The sequence below is a fragment of the Oncorhynchus keta genome, chromosome 4, assembly GCF_023373465.1.
Source record: "Oncorhynchus keta strain PuntledgeMale-10-30-2019 chromosome 4, Oket_V2, whole genome shotgun sequence".
Lineage (NCBI taxonomy): Eukaryota > Metazoa > Chordata > Actinopteri > Salmoniformes > Salmonidae > Oncorhynchus > Oncorhynchus keta.
In genome coordinates this window covers 40524784-40540816 of record NC_068424.1, presented here as the reverse complement: position 1 = coordinate 40540816, position 16033 = coordinate 40524784, and the positions used below count along the sequence as shown (strand labels likewise).

At 41.6% G+C, this 16033-nt stretch overlaps 1 long non-coding RNA gene across 1 annotated transcript; it reads left to right on the top strand.

Annotated features, from left to right (window-relative positions):
- Positions 1-13695: 13695 nt before the first annotated feature.
- LOC127916202 (uncharacterized) lies at positions 13696-15761 on the top strand. The gene is made up of 2 exons (XR_008093873.1): positions 13696-13768; positions 14580-15761. It is a non-coding gene; the product is annotated as an uncharacterized LOC127916202 (long non-coding RNA).
- The last annotated feature ends 272 nt before the right edge of the window (positions 15762-16033 follow it).

The following is a 16033-nucleotide window of genomic DNA, read 5'->3' as shown; positions in this document are numbered from 1 at the left end:
CCTTTAATCATGTCCTTTTTCTGAATAAACACCTAAAACACTAAAGTCTGGTATCTCATAAAGATTAATCCCAGTACTACTCTAAAAAGCATGCTAAATAGAGAATCTCCATTGGAAGTCCTTTTTTGTCAAGGACTAGGTTTAATCTGTGTCCAGGAAACCAGACCTAGCAGTATGTGTTGAAGTGGTTATCATCTGAATATTGAGTATATTTTGTCATACATGGCTAGTGTTGACAAATGGAAACATAGCTACTATATGTGCACCTCCTGGTTTGGATTACAACCGTAGTAAAAGACACAAAGGCCTCAGTGTGAACTGTAAACATTCTTGTCACACATCGGTAGAGACAGAGGCTACAAACACTCTAATGAGTGTCTATTTAGTAGAGGATAACTTGTCTTCTCCCCTTCAACACATGGGAAAAGCTACTGTGAGACTCTCTGTGGTCCTACCAGCAACCTACCTTATCAATGCTGAGGGCACTTCTACAGGATTTAGCTACAAACAAACACACACACACACACACACACACACACACACACACACACACACACACACACACACACACACACACACACACACACACACACACACACACACACACACACACACACACACACACACACACACACACACATCAAATCGCATTTTATTTGTTACATGCCCTGAATACAACAGGTGTAGCCCTGCTTACTTAAAATGCTTACTTACAAGCGATTAACCAACTATTTTTTTAAACAGTAAGTAAGAAAATACTTAAAATAAATAATAACAATAACTAAAGCAAGAACTTTTAGAAATGCTTGCAAATGAAAAAAGAAATGCTTGCAAATGAAATGCTTGCAAATGAAAAAATGTACATAAGTATTCAGACCCTTTCTTCAGTACTTTGTTGAAGGAACTTTGACTGAGATTACAGCTGAGAGTCTTCTTGGATATGAAAATACAAGCTTGTCACACTTGAGTTTCTCCAATTCTTCTCTGCAGATCATCTCAAGCTCTGTCAGGTTGGATTGGGAGCGTCGCTGCACAGCTATTTTCAGGTATCTTCAGAGATGTTAGATCGGGTTCAAGTCCAGGCTCTGGCTAGGCCACTCAATGACATTCAGGGACTAGTCCCAAAGCCACTCCTGCGTTGTCCTGGCTGTGTGCTTAGGGTCGTTGTCCTATTGGAAGGTGAACCTTCGCCCCAGTCTGAGGTCCTCATCAATGATCTCTCTGTACTTTGCTCCATTTATCTTTCCCTCGATCCTGACAAGTCTCCCAGTACCTTCCATCGGAAAAAAATCCTCACATCATGATGCTGCCACAACCCTGCTTCACCGTAGGGATTGTGCCAGGTTTCCTCCAGATGTGACGCTTGAGTTCAATCTTGGATTCATCAGACCAGAAAATCTTGTTCTCATGGTCCGAGAGTCCTTTAGAGCTGTCATATACCTTTTACTGAGGAGTGACTTCCGTCTGACTACTCTACCATAGAAGGCCTGATTGGTGGAGGGCTGCAGAGATTATTGTTCTTCTGGAATGTTTTCCCATCTCCACAGAGGAACTCTGGAACTCTGTCAGAGTGACCATCAAGTTCTTTGTCACCTCTCTGACCAAGGCCCTTCTCCCCTGGTTGCACAGTTTGCCCTGGAGGCCAACTCTAGAAGGGGTTTTGGTCGTTCCAAACTTCTTCCATTTAAGAATTATGGAATCCACTGTGTTCTTGGGGACCTTCAATGCTGCAGAAATGTTTTGGTACCCTTCCCCAGATGTGTGCCTCGATACAATCCTGTCTTGGAGCTCCATGGACAATTCTTTCGACCTCATTGCTTGGTTTTTGGTCTGTTTTGCACTGTCAACTGTGGGACCTTATATAGACATGTGTGCCTTTCCAAATCATGTCCAATCGATTGAATTTACCACAGGTTGACTCCAATAAAGTTGTAGAAACATCTCAAGGATGACCAATGAAAACAGGATGCACCTGAGCTCAATTTCGGGGATCATAGCAGGGTCTGAATACGTATATAAATAAAGTATTTAATTTTTTTGTTTTGTTTTTAACCTCATTTTGCTTTGTCATTTTGGAGTATTTTGTGTATATTGATGAGGGAAAAAATGTAATACATTTTAGAATAAGACCGTACCGTAACAAAATGTGGAAAAAGGGAAGTGGTTTGAATAATCTCCAAATTCACTGTACATGTAGGTCAGGTAAAGTGACGTTGCATTGATAATAAACAGTGATTAACGGCAGCGTAAAAAGGGGTCAATGAAAATAGTCCAGGTAGCCATTAGATTAACTGTTTAGCAGTCTTATGGCTTGGTGGTAGAAGCTGTTATTTAAGGAGCCTTTTGGACATAATTCATAATTGTTTGCAAACCCTGCACATCCTACGAGTGTCAGTCGGTGTAGGTGGATTCAATCTTAGTCCCGTATTGCCACTTTGCCTGTTAGATGGTTCGTCTGAGGGCAAGTAGGATTTCTTTCTGGATTAGTGTCCTGCTCCTTGAAAGCGGAAACTCTAGCTTTTAGCTCAGTGTGGATGTTGCCTATAATCCATGGCTACTGGCTGCAATATGTACTTACTTTCACTGTGGGGACAACATTGTCAGTGCACTTATTGATGAAGCCGGTGACTGATGTGGTGTACTCCACAATACTTAGCATCCGCATCATCAGACCACTTCGGTATTGAGCAAGTCACTGGTACTTCCTGCTTCAGTTTTTGCTTGTAAGCAGGAATCAGGATGATAGAATTATGTTCAGATTTACCAAATGGAGGGCAGGGTCTCTGTGTGTGGAGGAAAGGTGGTCTGGAGTTTTTCTTCCTCTGGTTACACATGTAACATGCTGGTAAGAAATGAGTTCAAACGGATTCAAGATTTCCTGCGTTAAAGTCCCCAGCCACAAGGAGCGCCACTTCTAGGTGAGCATTCTCTTGTTTTCTTATGGCTTTATACAGCTCATTGAGAGCGGTCTTAGTGCCTGCATCGGTTTGTGGTGGTACAGTGGCTTGTGAAAGTATTCACTCCCCTTGGCATTTTTCCTATTTTGTTGCCTTTGTTGCCAACCTGGAATTAACATGGATTTTTGGGGGGTTTGTATCATGTGATTTACACAACATGCCTGCTACTTTGAAGATCCAAAATATTTTCATTGTGAAACAAACAACAAAAAGACAAACAAAAACTTGAACGTGCATAACTATTCACCCCCAGAGCCATCTTTTGCAGCAATTACAGCTGCAATTATCTTGGGTTATGTCTCTATAAGCTTGGCACATCTAGCCACTGGATTTTTTGCCCATTCTTCAAGGCAAAACCTCTCCAGCTCCTTCAAGTTGGATGGGCTCCGCTGGTGTACAGTGATCTTTAAGTCATACCACAGATTCTCAATTGGACTGAGGTCTGGGCTTTGATGAGGACATTCCAAGACATTTAAATGATTCCCCTTAAACCACTCGAGTGTTGCTTTAGCGGTATGCTTAGGGTAATTTTCCTGCTGGAAGGTGAACCTACATCACAGTCTCAAATCTCTGGAAGACTGAAACAGGTTTCCCTCAAGAATGTCCCTGCTTTTAGTGCCATCCATCATTCCTTCAATTCTGACCAATTTCCCAGTCCCTGCCGATGAAAAACATCCCCACAGCATGATGCTGCCACCACCATGCTACACTGTGGGGATGGTGTTCTCTGGGTGATGAGAGGTGTTGGGTTTGCACTAGACATAGCATTTTCTTTGATGGCCATAAAGCTCAATTTTAGTTTAATCTGACCAGAGTACCTTCTTGGTGTTTGGTTTTCGCCCACATGCCTTTTGGCGAACACCAAACGTGTTTGCTTATTTTCTTCTTTAAGCAATGGCTTTTTTTCTGGCCACTCTTCCATAAAGCCCAGCTCTGTGGACTAAACAGCTTTAAGTGGTCCTATGAACAGACACTCCAATCTCCACTGTGGAGCATTGCAGGTACTTCAGGATTATTTTTGGTGTCTTTTTTGCCTCTCTGATTAATGCCCTTCTTGCCTGGTCTGTGAGTTTTGGTGGGAGGCCCTCTCTTTGCAGGTTTTTTTGTTGTGCCATATACTTTCCATTTTTTTATAATGGATTTAATGGTGCTCCGTGGAATGTTCAGAGTTTTGGATGTATTTTTTTTATAACCCACCCTGATCTGTAATTCTCCACAACTTTGTCCCAGACCTGTTTGGAGAGCTCCTTGGTCTTCATGGTGCCTCTTGCTTGGGCCTTTCAGAACAGGTGTGTATATGCTCAGATCATGTGACACTTAGATTGCTCACAGGTTAAAAATGTTTTGCTAATTATGTGACTTCTGAAGGTAATTGGTTGCACCAGGTCTTATTTGGTGGCTTCATAGCAAAGGGGGTGAATACATATGCACATACCACTTTTCCGTTTGAAATGTTATTTTTTTCATTTCATTTCACCAAATTGGACTATTTTGTATATGTCCAATACATGAAATCCAAATAAAAATAATTTTAAATTACAGGTTGTAATGCAACAAAATAAGAAATATGCCAAGGGGGATGAATACTTTTGCAAGGCACTGTAAATAGACACTTACAAGAAAATATAGATTAAAACTTCCTGTGTAAATAGTGTGGTCTACAGCTTATCATAAGGTACTCTGCCTCAGGCGAGCATAACCTTGACCACACACACACACACACACACACACACACACACACACACACACACACACACACACACACACACACACACACACACACACACACACACACACACACACACACACATACATACACACACACACACACACACACACACACACACACACACACACACACACACACACACACACACACACACACACACACACACACACACACACACACACACACACACACACACACACACACACACACACACACACACACATACATACACGCAGTGTGGAAGGAAGGCGTTAGGCAAATCTATGACATACCTGTCAATACCTCCTCAGGGAGAATCTTCAACTTTTACATCTAGTCTGGCTGGCCAGAAAAAAACATCTTTGTCCCACAGTCCTCTTTCCTTTTGTATTGACTCTCTCCATTGGTCATGTTAAAACCATTACTGTGTCTTTGTACAGAACAATTTCACCTCAAAAGATAATAGTATGTGTCACACTCTAACATGAAAGAAAAGGAAACAGAAGGGGTATTTGCCTCATCTGGACGTGTTTGTCATTGGGAATGAGAGGTCCACATCAACGGGACCGCAGTGGAGATATATTTATTTGTTCCATTCTTTTACTTTTAGATTTGTGTGTAATGTTGTGAATTGTTTTTAGATATTACTACACTGTTAGATACTACTGCACTTTTGGAGCAAGGAACAGAAGTATTTCGCTACAACCGCAGTAACATCTGCTAAATATGTGTATGTGACCAATACAATTTGATTTGATTTGATTTGATGTTTGACTGAAGGGCAGCACAGAAACTATGACCTGTAGTGAGAGATAGTGACAGCACTAATAGATAGTTCATCTGGACTGAGTGACTCCCTCCCCATCTTTTTAATTACCTGATGTTTTTATTAGCTGGCTTTCTCAAGATCTAAGCTAGGATGTATAAAACAATGTGTTATATAAAACAACATTTAGAGATCCGATGAATCAATGTTATTCATCAAGACTTAGCTTTGTCAAGACATAACATTTCCACTCAAATTAAACAGTGTATGAAATGATCTATTCAATAAAACAATGTTTAGAGATCTGGTTATAAATCCCTGCTTCACTGCATTTGTCAGATTATGAGAAAGTGAGTCCCAAATGGCCCACTATTCGCTGGTCAAAAGTAGTGCACTATACAGAATTTGGAATTTACCCCCTGTTTGTATGAGTTATAAAAAAACAGACTCACAGGACCAGTGTATTGTTCTCAACTCATAACAGTCATTGTAAAGACATTTATTAAAGTCAATGCTAACAATCACAGTCTGATACAGTATTAACTTTTCTCAGAGCCCCCTTTGTCAGGGGCTAGCTGCATTATATTCCTTCCCATGCTGTCTTCATATAACCTTCAGGAGTAATAAAAATACTGATTGTGAGGGTTTATATTCAAAAGACACCAGGTTTAAAGGTGTTGGGAAGGAAATAGAGAAAAAAAAGCTTTCGTCCTTGAGTATCCATGGTTACCTTGGCTTTTTTATTGTTTGTCTTGGAGAGCCTACCCAATGCAATACAAGTCCAGGAGAGGAATGCTTAGTCTGGTTGCTGGGTGAGAAGAGTGTGATTGCAGAAACCGGGTTGGTTGATTTCTTCACACAAAACACAGTTAGGTTGGGAGACGATGCAAGGCAAAGGCCAAGGTTCTGTACACTCTCTCTGTCTGTCAGAGGTATGTAAAGGGGCCTGGCGAGCTCTCGTATTAGCTCCATCTGGTTTACATGTTTATTACTGCGACGATTGGATTGGATAGCCTCTGGACAGTCTAGAGCTTCTCGACTCACATCATATTTCAGCCAGCGTTTTCCAATTACAATTTAGAGGCTTCATCTAAGACTCTCAAGTTGTTATTTAAAAAATGAAATGGAAAATTAAGTGTTTCTCTCAGCAGCATAGCAGCCTTGATCAGGCTCGGCCATGGTAAGTGATAATGAAATATCGAGGTGGTAACTCCCTTCCCACGGAGGGAGTGGCAGGGAGAGGAGGGAGTGAGGGGAGGAGAGAGGGATATATGGGCTGCCCACACACCGCCCGTCATCTCCAGGTGCGATGGCAATCTTGCTTGTTGTCAGGTCCGGTGCAGTCAGCGATTTACCATGCTTACATCTCTTCCTCCTCCTCCCCTTACCCTTTCAAATCAAATGTTATTGGTCACATGCTTCGTAAACAACAGGTGTGCTCTAAAAGTGAAATGCTTACGGGCCCTTCCCAACAATGCAGGGAGAAAGAAAATAGAGAAATAATAGAAAAATAAAACACGCAATAATAAAAGTAATAATAGATACAAAGTGAGTCCTTCTGTAGCTCAGTTGGTAGAGCATGGCGCTTGTAACGCCAGGGTATTGGGTTCGATTCCCGGGACCACCCATACGTAGAATGTATGCACACATGACTGTAAGTCGCTTTGGATAAAAGCGTCTGCTAAATGGCATATTATTATTATTATAACTTGGCTATGTACATGGAGTACCCGTACAGAGTCAATGTGCAGGGTTATGAGGTCATTGAGGTAGATATCTACACAGGCGTTCTTGGGTACAGGGAATATGATTGTCTACTTGAAACATGTAGGTATTACAGACTGGGTCAGGGATAGGTTGAAAATGTCAGTGAAGACACTTGCCAGCTGGTCAGCAAGTATGCATCCTGATAGTCTGTCTGACCCTGCAGCCTTGTGAATGCTAACCTGTTTAACCCTTGTGTAGTCTTAGCATTCCGTATACTCTCCTTGTCCTAAGGGTAAAACATTATCCACCTTCACTAAGCCCTTAAAATAAAGCAGCTTAATTGAATTTTAGACCCCAAATCCATTTTGCATGAAGAAACAACCTGTCATTCATCACAAACTTTAAGAATATTTGGGTTTTCCCTCTTCAAAATGCAGAAAGACTACATTTAAATCAGTGGACACCACTAGTTTTTATTACAACACACCTGTCATAATTATTGCTAAAGGTACTGCATAGGTGTACACATACTTTTTTAGCAAGAGAGCACTTGTATTGCCTAAGAAAGTAGCAGAAATGTGCAGAAAGTAGTTTTGAATGCATTTTATTGAAGGGAAATAACAGTCTTGAACTTTGAGGGATTAAACTACAAAATACCAGTCTTCTCCTATTTTATGAACCATTGGCCCAGGGTTGTAAAGGCATGGCAGACGCCCCACTAATTTCTCCCAGACCTCTCTTATGGCTGCCAGTTTGTCTCTCACGTGTCTTGCAGATCTTGACTCATGGTTATCAAATCGTAGCATTCTTGAGAATGTGTGGAATACTTTCAGTGGCATCGTGGCATGAAAAATCGCCCTTCCACTCTCTGCATCCCAGAGACCACATGTAGCCTTGCCTCGGGACTGTCACCACTTCCACCGAAGGTGGCTTCTCTCACTGTTCTGGTGGCACTCGGCGGTCATCGTCACTGGTCTACTAGCTGCCACCGATTACTTTTCCCTTTTCTGTTGGTTTTGTCTTGATTGTTTTCACCTGTAAGGAGCGGATTAGTCGTTCCCTCATTGATACGCCTGCGTTTCCAGTGGTGCTGGGGATTCCCTGGTTGGCTATTCACAATCCTAAGATTTTATGGAAACAGGGGGCTCTAAAGTTGTGGTCAGAGGAGTGTTCAGGTACGTGTATAGGAGTTTCCATCGGTGCAATGATGGTGGAGAGTCCAGACTAGGTTTCCACTGTGCGCATTCCCTCAGAATATGCCGATTTGGCTATCGCCTTCTGTAAAAAGAGGGCTACCCAATTACCACGTCATCGACAAGTGTGTGTGTGTGTGTGTGTGTGTGTGTGTGTGTGTGTGTGTGTGTGTGTGTGTGTGTGTGTGTGTGTGTGTGTGTGTGTGTGTGTGTGTGTGTGTGTGTGTGTGTGTGTGTGTGTGTGTGTGTGTGTGTGTGCGTGGTTTTTGTAGTGTGTAAATGATTTTAAAACTGCCGGGTCAAAAATGACCCTAAGACAATCTTTGTACCCTGGTGGTGTACAGCTTTCATGGGAATGTGAACAAAGGCGATGTTTCACTTTTTCTAACGTTGGGGTAACTCTAGGAAAAGTCATCAAATTTCAAGTTGAAAAATAATTTAGGGGGTTTTCTCTGCTTTTTAGCATAGTGGTGGGACATTTTTTACCCTTTAGACAACAAAGGGCTAAAGATCTTATTCACATAGGCTACAGGGAACGTGATCACACTGTCCTCCAGAACAGTTGGTGGTCCACCCATGGTTTGATTTGAAATGGTAAGAAGAGGAGGAGGAGGAAGAGGATCTCAGGACCCATGCCTAGATAAGGACCCTTGGATTATACACCTACCTCTGCAACTGGATCCTGGACTTCCCGAAGGACCACCCCCAGGTGGTAAGGGTAAGCAACAACACATCTGCTATGCTGATTCTCAACACAGTGGCTTCTCAGGGGTCCTTACATTGTCCCCTCCTATACTTCCTGTTCACCCATTACTGCGTGGCCATGCATGACTCCAACACCATCATTAAGTTTGCTTAACGAAACAACGGTGGTAGGCCTGATCACCGACAAGGTTGAGAAAGAGATGTGAACATGGTTGAGTGTTGCGTGCCTCGATGCGAACATAGAAGGCATTTAGCTTGTATGGTAGGCTCACATCACTGAGCAGCTCACGGCTGGGTTTCCCTTTGTTGTCTGTGATAGTTTGCAAGCCCTGCCACATCCAACGAGCATCAGCATTAGTCATGTATTGACGCTTTGCCTGTTTGATTGTTTGTCAGAGGGCATAGTGCATTTGTTCATATCAGCATCTGGGCTAGTGTCCTGCTCCTTGAAAGTGGCAGATCTAGCCTTTAGCTTTGTGCAGATGTTGCCTGTAATCCATGGCTTCTGGTTGAGGTATGAACATATGATCACTGTGGGGACAATGTCATTGATACACTTATTAATGAAGCCGGTGACTCATGTGGTAAACTCTTCAATGTGAGGAGGATTGTTCAAGTGGATGGGCGAACGCCAAACGGCATCAGTCTATTTTCTTCGCTTTTTTTATTTCTCTGACTCTCCGTTGGTCGGCGCCTTGGTGAATAAGCACTGAAATAAAGACAGAAAGAAATGTTTCCACCCCACGGTGGTCCTGCCATTACCATATTCTAGGCTGCAGGCTCCAAAGGAGGGACATTATCTCCAATGGTGTGGCCGACTCAAACAGCATCTCCCCCACCTCCATCCCACCCTCTATCCTCTCTAAAGTGACTGGAGAAAATTGGACAATCAGCTATTATTAGCTAGTGAAAAGACACTGTTTAGAGGAGCCATTTGCTGAAAACTGGAGAAGGGAAGAGAAGGAGGGAGGGAGGAAGAGAGAGAGAGAGATTATTTTCCCCCTTTCATTTTCTGCATGGATATAAATAACAAATAAATCCCTGGAAAACATACTGGGGCCATACTTGCAAACATTCGGAAATGTTTAAATTTAATCTGGACCTCCGTCACAAAATACGCATCAGCCAATTACAGTTGTCGATTTACTTACACTTGGTAGAATGCTACATGGTAGCTGGTCCCATCAGATAACCTGACACACGTTAGCGCTATACTAACCTCACCAGGTGGCAGTGATTTTTTTCCTGAAACAAATTCTGCGTCATCATATTAAACTTTAAACTTGTTCTCCACAAACCAATAGCAATTCTTAAAATAGGTCAACTCAGCCACCAGAGGGATATATTTAAACCTCCAAATTCCTCTCCTGTCTGCTACTTTTGTTTCCCTTCATTTGGTCTGTCTCGAGTGTCAAAATTGCATGATCATCGCATCATCCCTGACTAGATCTTTAACTAACGTTATACAATGCTAGTTTTTGCCCATCCATTTCACACACAGCAATAAAGATACAGAAGGATTATACAGCATTTAAATTTATATTCGTACATCGTAAAAATAAAAATAAACGCTCATGGTCTTGTAAAATAGCTGTAATTTACCCCTTTTTGCTATCACTAACTGGTGGTGGTAAGCCCAGATACAGCGACATACGATGGCCAGAGTTTGAATACCCCTCGGGTCAAGGTTTTTAAGGAAAAAATGCTCCACTGTTGTTGATCCTCAAGTCAAATAACGCATATGTGATTAAGTAGATTATAAAAAATGTATATAAAGTGTTGTACATGTACTTACATAGACGTACTTAGTAAGTTACGTCTATGTAATAAAGTCTATAGTAGTGACAACTATTTATGTAGCAGTGCCAGTAACTTATGTTACTGGCACAAGAAGCTCCTCATTAAATTTATTCGTAATCTTCATTTACAAGGTTTAGGCTGCACTTCACTTCTCTTCACAACACGCTAACACAATAAATGTAAATCTACATTTCATAGGAAAAAACAACATCTCAACTGGTATTAAAAAATCACCAGTTAAAAATGTTTCTGTGTTTTAGTGACTTCTGTGTTTTGGTGCCATTTGACTGCTGTAAAGGACACTCTCATGGAAAAGTGTTCTATCATGTCCAACTATATTGACAATTTTTATTGGCTAACACAGAATTTTAAGCAGATAATTTTTATTTTACCTTTATTTAACTAGGCAAGATCAGTTAAGAACAAATTCTTATTTTCAATGATGGCCTAGGGTAGCGGCAGGGTAGCCTAGTGGTTAGAGCGTTGGACTAGTAGTAACCGGAAGGTTGCAAGTTCAAACCCCTGAGCTGACAAGGTACAAATCTGTAGGCCTAGTGGCCTGTTCAGGGGCAGAACGACAGATTTGTACCTTGTCAGCTCAGGGGTTTGAACTTGCAACCTTCCGGTTACTAGTCCAACGCTCTAACCACTAGGCTACCCTGCCGCCCCATATATACAATCACGGCCACCTGGTGAGGTTAGCATAGGGCTACATTTACCAGGTTATTTAATGGTCACAGCTAACATTTTAGCCTTTGATCACTTGCAACTATTTTAACAATTTGAATTTGAACTTAAACTTCACTATTCTGTGTATTCCCCATATTTCAGAACTGTACAGTTGGGGACATGAGGTTGAACCCTAAAATACTCTATCTCCCTGTGCTATTGCATGTTTGTGTTATATTCAGTATACCATTTAGCATTATATAACTGTATTCCAATTTGCAGACGATGTTCCTGTTCGAGTCTGAGATGTGATACAATATTGCTGTCACTCTTCTTTTCTTGGATTTATTTGGATATGATATACCTGGATATGTTTGGATATTTGGATAATTGGACACACTTGGATATTATTTTCAATTGAAACTTCTAATTGAAAATGATAAATACTCATAGCAGCATGTCTTAATAGTTGGCATTCGTTTCGGTTTGCTCCCTCCTCAGTGCATGTTACAGTTCCAGTCCCAGACCATCATTTATAGTGTGGCTTCATCAGGCAGAGTGTGTCACCATTAGGGATTGGAACCCGGGGGACCAGCAGCTGATGACACACCAGTATGGTTCATGTTAAACTGTCCCCAGGGAAACTCTGACTTCCTGATGTGACAGGGCCTGGGCCAACTGTTACCATAAACAATAACCCATCAAAACAAAAAGCATCATTACTACTATGTGTTTGTGCAATTACTATGTGTTGTGTTTTTGTGTAATTATCAGTCCTGTGAGTGTTCGGGTTTCTGTGTGACTTGTTTATTCACTTTCCTCATGCAGACAATAGCAAGAGTTATCAAGCTAAAGCATGACATCGCTCAAGCTGAAGGAAGGTTAGACAAATTGGACTGGCTAAGTGTCTCTCCAATTATACAGTAGCATCTCTGCAACAGCATTACAAGTGACTGCATTGATCATCTCAGTCCAGTAGCAGGTATCAAACCAGACACTGATAACAGTGTCAGGCATAAAAATACTCAGAATAAAACGCAGCCACTCATCTCACTACATGAGTTTACCACAGACAGACAAACCACAAAATATTGATCGAAATGAGTTGTTGTAATTGATGCTCCTACATAAAAGTTTTGCCTTCAAATCAAAAAGGGAAGACAAGGAGACAAACGGTTTAAACTTGTAACTTGTTTCAGTTGATGTATTATCTCTTAGACCCTGTAGTGCAGGCATTATCCAGGTTAGTCATGACAAGAGGGTGTGTGACTACAAATAATTACCAGGCCTGCAGTATCTCTATAATCTTATACTATTATATTTTTCAATTCTGACAAACCTCAAGGTAATCGTGATCATTTGTCATAGATCTGAGCATGCCAAGTAGCACCCTATTCCCCATGCAGTGTACTACTTTTGCCAGGACGCTATGGGACAAACTACGCAGACAATTTATTTCAAGTCAGGACCTTTGTCTGTAGGGTAAGCTATTTTTATTGGCTATCTCAACCCTCTGAGCAGTGGTGGCTGGTGGCATGCTATTAGGCTGGCCTCGTCTGGCTTTCAGACACACACACACACACACACACACACACACACACACACACACACACACACACACACACACACACACACACACACACACACACACACACACACACACACACACACACACACACACACACACACACACACACACACACACAAAACACTCAGCAGTCTAGCTTTGGCCACTTGTCTGCTGTCACAGCTATCTTAGGACCATGAGCAGCCATCGCAAACATACCCTACTTTCTTTTCTTTCCTCTCTCCTTCTCTCTGTGTCTATGTCTCTATCTCTCTCTGTCTCTTCCCTCCAATGGAGTCCATCAAACCTGTGCCAAGATCTAGGGTGTTCACTCACTGCTCTAGAATGTAGTGAAATACGGGTAATTTCAAGAGGGTGCTACTAAATGATTGTCTAAACCTAGTTATGAATCACAAAAAAAATGTATCAGATTGTTCTCCACAATTTGACAACCTTAATATGCTTGTACTTAACAGTGTTGATTAAAAAAGGACGTTAGTTTGTTGTGACCATTGCTAGTATCTCTTCTATATTTCGGCGTTGGGAGGTGGTAACATTAGGAGGCATTTCCGTGCTTTGGACCAATCAAAAGCAACTTGATACCCTCTTCATTTTTATCTCCAGAGCCGTAGCGTTTGGTTCCTCTAACCTCGGTCTCTCAATGTGAGAGGGGCCGTTTCTATGATAATTTAAAGGGTAAGACACTTGAAGAAATTTGTGGTGTGCTTTAAAAACGGGTTTTAATGACTCCAACCTAAGTGTATGTAAACTTTCGACTTCAACTGTATTTCGCTTTGTAGAATCCATCTTCTGCGTAGAAGCCATCTGACAAAAATAAATGCATGTCGGTGTGATAGGTGGCTAATTTTTAGGAATCTAAAATAAAAATATATTTGAATTTGTTTAACAATTTTTTGGTTACTACATGGTTCCATATTTCAAAGTTTAAACGTTTTGATATCTTCACTATTATTCTACAATGTAGATAATTGTGGAAATAAAGATACTTTAATTAGTAGGTGTCATGCCCTGACCATAGAGAGCCTTTGTTTTTCTATGGTATAGTAGGTCAGGGTATGACTGGGGGGGTTTCTAGTTATTATTTTCTCTGTGGGGTTCTAGTTGAGTTTTTCTATGTTGGTGTTTGGTATGATTCCCAATTAGCGGCAGCTGGCTATCGTTGTGTCTAATTGGGGATCATATTTAAGTAGCATTTTTTTCCACCTGTGTTTTATGGGATATTGTTTTGAGTTAGTGTATGTTACACCTCTTAGTTATGGTTTGTTGTTTGTTTAGTTATTTCTTTGTTGTTTTGTGTGTTTTCAAATCAATATTATGTGCAAACCATATTGCGCTGCAGTTTGGTCAGATAATTATTCCAGCGAACGTGACAGTAGGTGTGTCCAAACTTTTGACTAGTTCTGTGTATATATATATATATAATACTGTATATATATTTAAATATTAATATCATAAATGTCATGTGTGCTCCCTCTCCGGCCTCTAGGTCACCAGGTTGGTCGTTATGGCGCACACCTGTCACCATCGTTACGCGCACCTGCACGTCGTCAGACTCACCTGGACTCAATCACTTCCCTGATTACCTTCCCTATATATGTCACTCGCTTTGGTTCCCTCCCAGGCATCATTATTTATATTTCATGTCTGTGTGCTGTTAGTGTTTCATTTTTGCATTATGTTCCATTTATTTTATTAAAACACTCACTCCCTGAACTTGCTTCCCGACTCTCAGGGTACATCGTTACACATACAGTGGACACCAAAGCCTATAGGCCTATGCATGCAATGCCCTGATACTCAAATCTTTGACAGCTGAATCGTGAGGTGGACAATTATTATTTCAGGAAGTAGCCTAAAAAACAATGGAAAAATGGTCTATCAAGTTTTGCATGCGCTACACATCGAAACATGAGGAATAGTGTTTTTGTCATTTGTTATAGCTGTTATTAAGGACACATAAATTAAAATCTTACCTGACATGTTGTCCACTGACAAATTTTCCAGAAGGTAACTGAAATTGTATATTGTTGGTTCCAGTGGTGATCCACGGCACGAAGCCTCCAGTGATGATCCATGACAAGAAGCCTCCAGTGATGATCCATGGCACCAAGCCTCCAGTGATGATCCATGGCAAGAAGCCTCCAGTGATGATCCATGGCAAGATGCCTCCAGTGATTATCCATGGCACAACGGCAAGGGTCCCCACACCAGAGGCGCCACCAAAGTGGGGTGAGCCAGAGTTGGAGCGGGGTCTACGTCCCGCACTAGAGCCACCACCACGGATAGATGCCCACCCAGACCCTCCCCTATATGTTCAGGTTTTGAGGCAGGAGTCCGCACCTTAGGGTGAGGGGGTACTGTCACACCCTGACCTTAGAGAGACGTTTTATTTCACTATTTGGTTAGGTCAGGGTGTGATGTAGGGTGGGCATTCTATGTTTTGTTTTCTATGTTTCTATATTTCTATGTTTTGGCCGGGTAGGGTTCTCAATCAGGGACAGCTGTCTATCGTTGTCTCTGATTGGGAATCATACTTAGGTAGCCCTTTTTCCCTCCTTTCACTGTGGGTAGTTATCTTTGCTAGTGGCACTATAGCCCTGTAAGCGTCACGGTTGTTTCTTCGTTTGTTGTTTTGCTGGCGACATTTTAAATAAAACATTTAAATGTACACTCACAACGCTGCAATTTGGTCCACTTCTTTCGACGGTCGTAACAGGTATGCTTTGTTTACTGGTGGTGTGTTGCATTGGCAAAGAAACCTGTTGGTGGAACATTTGTTGCATATAATTGATATAATTATAAATATGGCATCAAAATGTAGAACATCTGATTTCCCACTAGCTGATCATTGTCAACAGCCAGCTCTGATAGTGAAGAACTGAAACAGGCAGGGAGAGTGAGACTGACTGTGGTGATCGGCGAACCCTCAACCTTCTGGCC